Source organism: Nicotiana tomentosiformis, chromosome 4, assembly GCF_000390325.3.
Source record: "Nicotiana tomentosiformis chromosome 4, ASM39032v3, whole genome shotgun sequence".
Lineage (NCBI taxonomy): Eukaryota > Viridiplantae > Streptophyta > Magnoliopsida > Solanales > Solanaceae > Nicotiana > Nicotiana tomentosiformis.
In genome coordinates this window covers 80,566,369-80,578,431 of record NC_090815.1, presented here as the reverse complement: position 1 = coordinate 80,578,431, position 12,063 = coordinate 80,566,369, and positions in this window count along the sequence as shown.

The window sequence follows — 12,063 nt, the reverse complement described above, 5'->3', positions numbered from 1 at the left end:
TCAATGAAGCAGGTAATTCAACTAAGCATGTTGCACAAGTTGCAAGTAAGAGTTAAGACACGTAGGCATGCGACATTAGGCTAAACATGATGACTACACAGGCTAGAGAAACTCAATTAAGGAATTAAAAGAAAACTACTCAGCAAGAACCGGATTTTTCAACATTTAACCCGTGTACGCACTCGTCACCTCGCGTACACGGCCTTCACGTATTGCAAATATCATAACAGTACCAAAACCTAAGGGGGAGGTTCCCCCACACAAGGTTAGACATGTCACTTACCTAAAACCAAGCTTAATCAGTCAATAAGAATGCCTTTCCCTCGACTTTCCGACTATGAATGGCCCAAATCTAGCTAAATGCAATTACATACTATAAATACCACTACAAGAAACTAATTTAAATAATAAATCTATGACTTTAGCAAAGAATCAAAAAATCGCCCCAAAAAGTCGACTCGGGACCCACGTCTCGAAATCGGGTAAAATTTACAAAATACGAACACCCATTCGATATCGAGTTCACCCATACCAAAATTACTCAAATCCGATATAAAATTCTCGATCAAAACCTCAAAATTAGGCCTAAGGATTTTTCCACCTTTTTCACAAATTTCTCAACTCAAATCCTTAATTAAATGAAGAATAAATGATATCTTAGTGGAGATTAATAAAAACCAAGTCAAGAATCCTTACTCAAATGTTTCCTCTGAAAGACCATCGAAATTTTGCCTCAATTCGAGCTCTCTAGGTCCAAAAATGGAGAATGAAATCAAACCCTCGAACTTAGGCCTTTTCTGCTAAGTAAATTCGCACCTGCGAACCCACAACCGCTTCTACGGCTCCGCACCTGCGGAATTCCCATCGCAGGTGCGGTTCTCACTTAGTCCAGACATGTGCGCTTGTGCAGACCTAAATGTGCATCTGCGCTGCCGTATCTGTGCCCACTCGCTTCTGCGAGCTCGCACTTGCGCAGATGCGATTGCACCATAACTGGTGCACTTCAGCCATTCTCTAAGCCTTAACTCGATCTGTTAACTATCCGAAACCACCTTGAGGCACCCGGGACCCTGTCCGAAACATCATTCGGACTTAGTCGAGCCTTTAAATCATATCAAACAACGCTAAAAATACAAATTGCATATCGATTCAAACCTAATAAACTTTAAAACTTTGAACTTCTACATCCTACTTTGAAACCTATCAAATCAAGTCCGATTGACCGCAAATTTTGCACACAAGTCATAATTGACATTACGGACCTATTCCAACTTCCGGAATCAGAATCCGACCCCGATATCAAAAAGTCTACCCCGATCAAACTTTTCAAAAATCATCCAACTTTCCAACTTTCGCCACTTGACGCCAAAAGAACCTCCGGACCTCCAATTCAACATCCGACCATCGGTTCTTCTCACTCCGAAGAACAAGAGGTCCTTTACTGCACACTCCGAAGGCAGACGAATAGTTGTACCTCTAGTTGGCGGTTTCTAAGGTGGCGGTAAGTGGTGTCTTAGTCCAGGAGGAAGAAGTTATGCAATTCCCTATTTACTATATTAGTAGAGCCCTAGGCGATGCCGAATCAAGGTATCCTCACCTAGAAAAGTTAGCACTCGCCTTGCTAAGCGCTTCCAAGAACCTAAAACCATACTTTTAATGCCACCCCATATGTGTCGTAACCTCTTACCCACTGAGGAATATCATGCATAAGCCTGAGCTCTCGGGCCGGTTGGCCAAATGGGCCATGGAGATTAGTGGGTATGATATCGAGTATCAACCTCGAACTGCCATAAAAGCTCAGATTTTGGCAGACTTCGTGGCCGACTTTACGATAGCCTTAATACCCAAAGTCGAAAAGGAATTACTACTCACCTCGGGGGCTAATTCGGGAATCTGGACCCTATTCACGGACGATGCCTCCAACACGAAGGGGTCCAGGCTCGATATCTTGTTAAAACCATCTACGAGAAGTGTAATTACACAGTCTATTAGAACTGTAAAATTGACTAGCATTGAAGCTGAGTATGAGGCCATGATTGCGGGTCTAGAACTAGCTAAGAGCCTCGGGGCCGAAATGATCGAAGCCAAATGTGACTCCCTCCTCATCGTAAATCAAGTCAACTGACTGTTCGGATTAAAAGAAGAACGTATGCGGAGGTACTTGGAAAAATTATAGGTGACCCTACACCAATTCAAGGAATGGACTCTGCAACATGTACCCCGAGATCAAAACAGTAAGGTCGATGCACTGGCCAGCTTGGGATCATCTGTCGACTCCGATGAATTCAATTCGGGGACAGTGGTACAACTGATGAACTCGGTGGTAGAAGAAGGTCACGCTGAAGTAAACTTGACAAGTTTGACTTGGTATTTGAGAAACAAATACATAAACTAACTGAAGACAGGAAAATTTCCTTCGGATCCCAAGGAATCGAGAGCCCTTCACACCAAGGCTGCCAGATTTAGCTTAGTCAAATGGGCATTGTTCAAAATATGCTTCTTCGGCCCACTGGCTAGATGCTTAGGGCTGGGAGAGACCGAATACGCCATGAGAGAAGTTCATGAGGGCACTTGCGGGAACCACTCGGGGGCAGAATCCTTAGTTTGGAAGCTAATCAGAGCTGGCTACTACTGGAATGAAATAGAGAAGGATGCGAAAGACATTTTGAGAAAATGCGACGAGTGCCAAAGACACGCCTCGATGATTCATCAACTGGGAGAGATGCTCCACCCGGTCCTATCACCATGGCCATTTATGAAGTGGGGAATGGACATCGTCGGTCCCCTGCCATGGGGACCCGACAAAGTTCAATTCATACTATTCATGATCAATAAGGTCGGAGATAAAGAAGTCATCGACTTTATTTGGGATAACATAATATATCGATTTGGGATACCAGCCGAGATCATTTACGGCGAAAAATAATTCGTCGGCAGCAAGGTAAGTAAGTTTTTCGAAGATAACAAGATCAAGAAGATATTATCAACGCCTTACCACCCTAGTGGGAACGGAAAACCAGAATCGACGAACAACTATATTCCAAAACTTGAAAAAGAGGTTGACCAGATCGAAAGGAAAGTGGAAGGAAATCTTGCTCGAAGTCCTGTGGGCATACCGTACGTTTTCGAAGTCAAGTACCGGGGGAACCCTGTTCTCTCTGGTCTATGGAGCAGAAGCCTTCATACCAATCGAGGTAGGGGAACCGAGCCTCAGGTTCCAGTATGCTATCAAAGAGTCAAATAGCGAGGCCATGACCACAAGCTTGGAATTATTGGATGAAAGGCGAGAGGTCGCCCTGGTCCGGTTGGCTGCCAAGAAATAACGAATAGGGAGATACTACAACCGAAGAGCCAACCTCCAACATTTTCAAGTCGAGAACTTAGTACTGAGGAAGGTAACACTACACACCAGGAACCCAAACGAAGAGAAAATGGGTCCGAATTGAGAAGGATCGTATCGAGTCGTCGGAATAACTTGCAAAGGCTCATATAAAGTCGAATCGGGAAACAGTGTACAACTACAAAACAACTAGAACATGGCACACTTAAAGCGATACTACCGCTAAGGTACGAACTTAATTCCTTTTTAATTTTTTACATTACGGACTAATGTATGTAGGTACTTGACCAGGGGCGAATATGACTATTAGGCCTGAAAGCACGTGTTTAACGAGACAACAGTAAAAAATGTGCTACCTTAGTTTTGGAGACCGACCTTAGACCGGAATTAATGATCACTTGCACCAAATCAACAGTATCTGAGCCTTCACAAGTTTGGCCTCGAATACTAGGGGCCATTCCCCCTAGATTAAGAGCCCATTTGGACATAAGAATTTTTTCACTTTTTTTCGAAATCATTGTTTGGCCATAAAATTTGTAATTTTCACTTGAAGATGAATTTTGGAATTTTTCGAAAATTTGAAAAACTCCAAAAAGCTATTTTTTAAAATTTTCACTCATATCACTCAGAAAACTTCAAAATCAACCCAAAATTATATTCATGTCCAAACACAACTCTAATTTTCAAATATCATTTTCACTTAAAGTTTGTTTTCACTTTTTTTTTTTTGGAATTTTACAATAATTATATCCAAACTTCCACTAAGATCTTTAGCAAGGGAAAAGAAACTTCTATATGTCTAAAGATAAGTCTTGGTGGTTAGGATTCATTGTAAGGGTCAAACGATCATGCGAACCGTGCCTATGTAGCCCACTCTAGCCACGGCACAAGGCTCATGTGCCTACGATCATGTACCCTACATATAAAGTAATGAAAGAAATCTCTGCTTCCCTTGTAATTTATTACTACGCATTTTGCTTATTCGATCCTAGATCCTAAAGCCCACGGACTACCCCTACTCGAGGACTGTCTTCTGGTAAAAATTCAGAATGCCCGGGCTATCGAATCATGGCGGCACCAAGCCTATTAGATAGTGTTCAAATACAAAAGGCTATGACAACCCAAAAAATGGCTTGGAGACGTCCGAAGTCCATACCCAAAAAGTAAGGCCCTTACGTATAATCAAAACCTAATAAAAGGTTACCCTCAAGCAAAACCATTATCGTATATAATTAAAACACTTAAGCATCTTAAAGGCCTTCGATTTTATTGAAGACTTAAAGCCACAAGTAATCCAAAGTTGCCATCGAAATTGGGGTCCATTCGTGCCTCCGAAGAACGAATGTTCTAAACTACATTTGATTTTATGCTAAGACATTAAAAATGATACGCAAATAAAATTAAAAATATATGCTGAAAGGTAAAGATATATTATCGCCAAATGGGGAAATTTTATATATTTCAAAATAAATATTTACAAAGACACGATAAAACGATCCCAAAATAAACAAAAAAGAAAATATACAAGGGAAAACTAAAAAAGAACTAAGGCATCTACACTTGGTCTTCACCGGGGCCCGACTCGTCACCAGAATCGTCAGAACCCTTGGAATCCTCAAAGCGTTCGGAAACCTCAGGCTCATAGAGTTCCTTTGCCTCGGCCTCGAGTCTCTTGGCTTCTTCAATCTCAGTCAACAGGTAAAACCCTCGGGCATGAAACTCCTCGAGGGTCTCTCTCTGGGATAGTCACTTCACATATTCGGTCTTCGTCTTTAATCGGGCCTCAGCTATCTCCACGTCAGCCTTATACTGGGCCAACGTTTCCTCAACATCAGAGGAATCAATCGAAGTTGCTTCCAATTTGGACCTCAGCGCAGTGTATTCTTGGCCGAGGGCATCCCGTTCCGTGACAGCTGAGTTTAGTTGTGCCCGGAGTTCATCATTTTGCTGGGACCACTTGTCGACTTTATCCTTTGCCATGCGGAGTTGGTCCTTGACCTATGCCAGCTCCTTGTACGTAGCCTCTTTTTCCGAAGCCAACTGGTCCATCCTTCCCCTCAGCCCTCTATCGTGGCCTTAACCTCATCCATTTCAGCCCGAAGTTAGTCGATCAAGTCTATCTTCTCTTGGACCTGCGAAGTTGCGTTGTTATTCATCACGAGTAGATTCTCGTTTTTAGCCTCAAATATACTTACCTTCTTGAACAGATCGGCATGCTTCTATTTCACGGATGAGGCCTCATTTTGAGCCTTTTCTAGCTCCGCCCGAAAAGTTGGGAGATCCTTAAGAGCCTCATCTTGTTGTTCACCGAGAGCCCTATACATGTCCTTCTTTTGGGTCTGCTCTTTGAGCTTGAACTCGAGCTGGCTGATTTCCAAGCGAGACCGAAGGAAACTTTCATGATGAAGAGCCGAAGCCTGAAAAATAGTGAGGTCAATAGAACATGCTAAAACTAAGCAAAATTCACAAAGGATACAAAGGGTAGGCATCTTACCCAGTTCAGTGCCTGTTGTGCCTCATTGAAGAGGCTCGATGTGCCTACTTCGTTTATCTATGCCTGGTCCTCCTTGGTCACCAGGCAACGAAAGTAGCCAGCCACACCCACCAGAGCCAACAGCGCTCGGGCCTCCTCTAGGATAGTAAGAACGACCGTTATCTTACGGTCGGGATCCACACTTTGAGTAGGGAACTGCCTCACTAGTTTCGGGCTCGAGCTCGGCTCGCCCGCTCCCAATGGCATGCCCTTTTTTAGGACCTCAGGATGACCGAGCCCGAAGTAGTCCTCAAACGCGATCATGTCCATACCGTCGAAAAACATGTTGAGGGTATCGTCTGGGCTCGGTGTCATCTCATTCGATTTCTCCTTGTCAGCTTGAGCCTCTTCAAACATGGACTAAGTATGGGACGGTATCTCCATGATGTCAATGGCACCGGCTACCTCCTTCGGGACAGGGGCCTGCTTCTCAGGAGGCCGTGGCCTCCGATTCTTCTTCTGGTTCTAGAGCTAGAGGGGGATCGACCTCTTGGCTACCTTTCTCGATTATCGCCTGCTCCCCCTCGCTAATGGTCGGCTCATGAGAAATGAACTCAAGGTCATCATCCTCAGGGTAATCCCTAAGCCGGTAGAGAGAATCGGAGTCTAGTACCCTTGACTTGGTGTTCTTTTTGCTTTTTCGGACCCGAATGGCCACCCTCTTCTTCTTTACCTTGGCATTTGGTGAGCCCAGTGACTTCCTTTTCTTCTTCCTTTTCTCTTCCTTTGCAACGGCCCCGGGCTATCCCAAAGGATAGGGACCAGCGAGCGAGGACGGATCCTCGTCCTCATGAAACAACCTGAACTCAGTGGTCTTGGGCAAACCTATGAGAGGGAAGAAAACTTAGTAAAATATAAGTCAAGTGTATGAATGTAATCATCTGGGAAAGAGCCTCACTATGGGAATGAGCCTCCCACTTGCCCTTCGAGAGCTTGCTCCATGAGCGCTCAAGGTAGGACATCTATTTGCAGATCCCCTCGATCCACTCCTTAAAGTAGGGGATTGCATTAGGAACCCCGGGCAACTGCTGCACAATGACAAATGCAGGCAATTAGAAATTCGGAGGGGATGAGGTCTTCAATTTTCACCCGAACGAACCTCCTCTGACAACCTTGATCTCGGTCCTCGTCAATGTTGGAGAACGGAGCCTTACTTGCTCGGCAAACGAGCTTGATCAACCCCCCCTCCCTCGGAAGTTTTGGGGGACTGTATTGACAAAGCAGATGGTCGAGGGTGAACTAAGGTGCTTTGGTGTTGTTTACGAAGTGTCGGAGCAGGATTACAATCCTCCAAAAGGATGGGTGAATTTACCCAAGGCAGACCCCGTACCTTTTGCAGAAGTCGAGGATTATGGGGTCTATCGGCGCGAGCTTGAAGGGGTAAGTGTAAGCACTTAGGTACCCGTCCACGTGAGTGGTGATATCTTCATCAGGCACGGGGATGACTACCTCCTTGCCCTCCCAGTTACCATCTACCCGAACTGTGGAGTATCTCCTCAGTGACGGAGCATATGTACATCCATGCTTTCTCGCCTCGGTCTTGTTGACTGGAGGCCTTTTCGATGTTGAAGTCATTCTCTATAGAACAGCCCCGGGGATGAAACTCTTCAAAGGAGGTTCCTGGGCCACCACAGTATTGGCCACCTCGGCATCTGTGGCCGGGCTGGAAGATGAAGGGGCGGTTTGTTGAGGCACAGATTTGGAAGTTTTTGCCATCAAATTCTAAGTGACTTGGAACTCTCTTGGAGTCGTTGTGACTTTGGGTATTGTAGGCAGATTAGATTTTATGAAGTTGAGGGGGCTATGCGTAAGATGAGCAGGGGAAAAGCAACCGGGCCGGATGAAATCCCGATGGAGTTTTGGAAGAGTGCGGGCAAGGCAAGCTCGGAGTGGCTCACTAGGTTATTTAATGTCATTTTTAGAATGAAGAAGATGCCCAAATAGTGGAGGTGGAGCACGATGGTTCTTGTATACAAGAACAAGGGTGATATCCAAAATTACAATAACAATCGGGGTATCAAGCTGCTTAGCCATACTATGAAAGTGTGGGAGAGAGTGGTAGAGCTAAAGATGAGGAGAAGTGTGTCTATTTTCGAGAACCAGTTCGGGTTATGCCAGGGAGATCGACTATAGAAGCCATCCACCTTGTTAGGAGATTGATGGAGCAATATAGGGAGAGAAAGAAGGATTTGCACATGGTATTCATCGACTTAGAAAAGGCTTACGATAAAGTTTCGAGGGAGGTTTTGTGGAGATGTTTGGAGGCTAGAGGTATACATATTGCCAACGTTAGGTTGATTAAGGACATGTATGATGGATCAAAGACCCGAGTGAGGATGGTGGGTGGGGACTCAGACCATTTTTTGGTTATGATGGGGTTGCATCAGGGGTCGATACTAAGCCCTTTTTTGTTTGCTCTGGCGATTGAGTACTGACACGCCACATCCAAAGGGAGGTGTCGTGCTGCATGCTATTTACAAATGATATTGTATTGATTGATGAGACATGAGATATTGTGAACGCGCAATTAGAGGTATGGAGGCAGACCCTAGAGTCTAAAGGTTTCAAGTTGAGCAGGACCAAGGAAGAATACTTGGAGCGTAAGTTTAGTGGCCTGGACTCGCAGGTCATCCCTAGGAGAGGAAGTTTTAAGTACCTTGGGTATATTATTTAAAGGGGTGGGAAGATTAATTAAGATGTCATGCATCGTATTAGGGTGGGATGGATAAAATGGAGACTCACTTCCGGTGTTTTGTATAATAAGAAGGTGCCACCGAAACTTAAAGGTAAGTTCTACAGAGTGGTGGTCAGACCAAGGATGTTGTATGGGGATGAATGTTGGCCAGTCAAGATCACTCATGTCCAGAAGATGAAGGTAGCACAGATGAGGATGTTGAGATAGATGTCCAGGCACACCGGGTTAGATAGGATCGAAAATGAGGTTATTCGCGACAAGGTGAGTGTGGCCCCTATTGAGGACAAGATGCGAGAAGCGCGGCTTAGGTGGTTTGGTCATGTGAGGAGGAGGAGCACAGATGCCCCGGTGAGGAGGTGTGATGTAGATGCTGAGATACCTATACTTCAGTCTATTCCAGTGGTCAGAGAGTACACATATATGTTTCCAGATGAGCTTCCAGGTATTCCTCCAGAGCAAGCAATTGATTTTAGCATCGACTTGATTCTAGGAACTCAACCAATATCCATCCATCCGTATGGAATGGCACCTGCCGAATTGAAGTAGTTGAAGGAGCAGTTAAAAGATTTACTGGAGTAAGATTTAATCAGGCCCAGTACCTCACCTTAGGGTGACCCAGTACTAATTTTGCGGAAGAAGGACGGCTAGCTGAGGATGTGTATCGATTATAGGCAGCTGAACAAGGTAACTATTAAGAATAAGTATCCACTTCCAAGGATTGATGACTCGTTTGATCAGTTGCAGGGGGGCTAGATGCTTTCCAAAGATAGATTTGAGGTTCACCAGGTCAGAGTTTGGGAGAAATATATTCCGAAGATAGCCTTCAGGACCCGATATGGCCTCTTCGAGTTCCTTGTCATGTACTTCGGGTTGACAAATGAACCCGCCATATTTATGAACTTAATGAATAGCCTATTCCGGCCATTTTTAGATCTGTTCATGATATTATTTATTGATGAAATTATGGTTTATTCAAGTTCAGAGGAGGAGCATGTGGACCACCTACGAGTAGTACTCCAAACCCCCAGTGATTGTTGCGTATTGTGATTTTCTCTTAGATGGGATCAAATGGAAGGTTTCTGATAGATCGGGTATGTATTCTACTGGTGACTCAGAGTTTATTATGAGATTCTCATACTTTCATATGATGGCATGATAGATGTGGTGTGTTGTATGGGGTTGAGATTTGCATGTGCAAGTTCACGGTTCAGTTTTGAAGGGAAGGTTATGAATTCATAGACAACATGGACGGTTTTAGATGACTAGATGAATGCTATTACTACTTGGTATTGCCTGAGAAGGGTACACATTTCAGAAGGTGCATTGTGTTTTGACTTACAGATGCTTCATTGGTAATATGGTACTCGCCCGGTTGATCGACTGATGATGTTCAAATTTTGCTATGTGGCATGGAGAAACTATAAAAGTATTTCTCGTGGGGATGATTATGTATGAGAGATGTGTTATCTATTCGAGTGGTGGAGTTTGGATCGACTATGGTGATTCATATGTTCTATGGAATTGGAGACTGGAAGTTCTCAAAAGCCGATTGTTTCGTGGTTGTGGACTATGAAGATGTGGCCAAAGTTAGCCAACTGGTAGTATGTGTTATGGTTAGGTCATTGTGGACTTTTGTAGGGCCATTTATCCATTTGGGGATGACCGAAGTTGATTTGGGGGCCCATTGGTAGGCCCGAGGAGGATGTGTATTCTATACCAGGTCGGATTTGTTAACTCAACACCGTTATTGCTGAAAGGTGTGTCATTAGGTTAGAGTTAAGATTGTTCGTGTTCTGATATGTTCTATGTGTTGATCTTCTATGCTACGAGGGGACCGAACCCAGTAGCAACAAAGTCAACCTACGGTTAAACATAGGATTTCTTTTAGCCTTCAAATTACTAGTTTGCAACAAATCACGTTAAATCAAGTTAGGGACTTCCGAATTCGATTCCGGGCATACGCCCAAGTCTCAAATCAAGATACGGACCCACAGGGACCATTAAAACACTGATCTAGATCCGTTTACATAAGATGTCAACCGTAGTCAACTCAAATCATTTTAAAGGTAAATGTTTTATATTTTCTTCACTTTTCACATAAAACTTTCTGAAAAAGACATGGACTACACACGCAAATCGAGGAAGGTTAAACGGAGATATTCGAGGTCTCGGAACATAGAAATGAAGGCTAAAACTGAAAATGACCTATCGGGTCATCACATTCGCGACTGGGCTTAAACCGACGGTCCAATCGACGAGGTCATTGTTCAATCCAAGATCAGGCTTAATCATAATATTGAGATTGGTTTGATCGTTCATTTTGTATTTAGTTCATTTATCTATTATTCTTAATTATTCGTATTGAATTAAACCACGTATCCTTAAAACCACGTACAAATTTAATTGTTACCCAATTTTGGAGTAAACAATAATAAAATTTTCTTATTAGTTCAATTCAAAGAAGAATGATAGTATGATACATTATATATTTTCAAATAACTTTACTTTAAATTTTTTATTTTACTTATTTTATCCACGATGAGATGCTTTTATAGTCACATAAATATTATAGAATATTTAAAGCAATAATTTTCAAATTTTTGTAGCCACATGAACTTTAAGGTATATTTAAGATCAAAAGTTTCAAAAGTCTTTCTTTTATTTTTAAACTCTGTGTCAAGTCAAACTAAATTACATAAATTAAATGAGAGGAAGTAGCATGTTGTGTAGTTTTTAAATCTTATAGCTATTGAGCATGTGCTAGAAAGAATCAATGTCTAAGTATCAATACAAGACAAAAATAAATATAGAAGGAGAGACAAGGTCCTGCGGATGCCGGCGGCTACCTCGTAGTCTCCGGAACTCGATCGCGCTCGAACTCAACGACCTCCATGATCAAACACACCTGGATATGCACATGAAGTGTAGGGTGTAGCATGAGTACAACCAACTCATCAAGTAACAGAAATAAATAAGGAACTGAGAAGCAGTGACGAACTATACAGTATAGTTCATTTTAAAAGTTTTCAGTAAAGAGTGAACATGCTTTCAAATCCTGTGGTATAAGTCAAATCAGATAACAACTAAATGCAACAATAAATAAAAGTAAGTACAGCCTCTCAAGGCATCAGTCACTCAACCCATCTCAACAGCTCACACTCTCGGCTCTCAGCCCTCAATACACACTCTCAATAGGTACCTGCGCTAGCTGGGGGTGTTCAGACTCATGAGAGGCTCCTACAGCCCAAGCGCTATAAGCACAGACAACTCACGTGTTGCACAAACAACTCACGTGCTATAATATCATATCTGGATCCGCACGGATAATTCACGTGCTGCACGGACAACTCACATGCCATAGAATAATACCTCACAACCAGGCCTTCGGCCTTACTCAATCATGAGCCTCTCTAGTCTCATAGCTCTCAATATAGAAAGGGAAAGCAGCCCAAATCAAAGTGTTACAGTATATCATCAGGGAAAATAAATAACAGA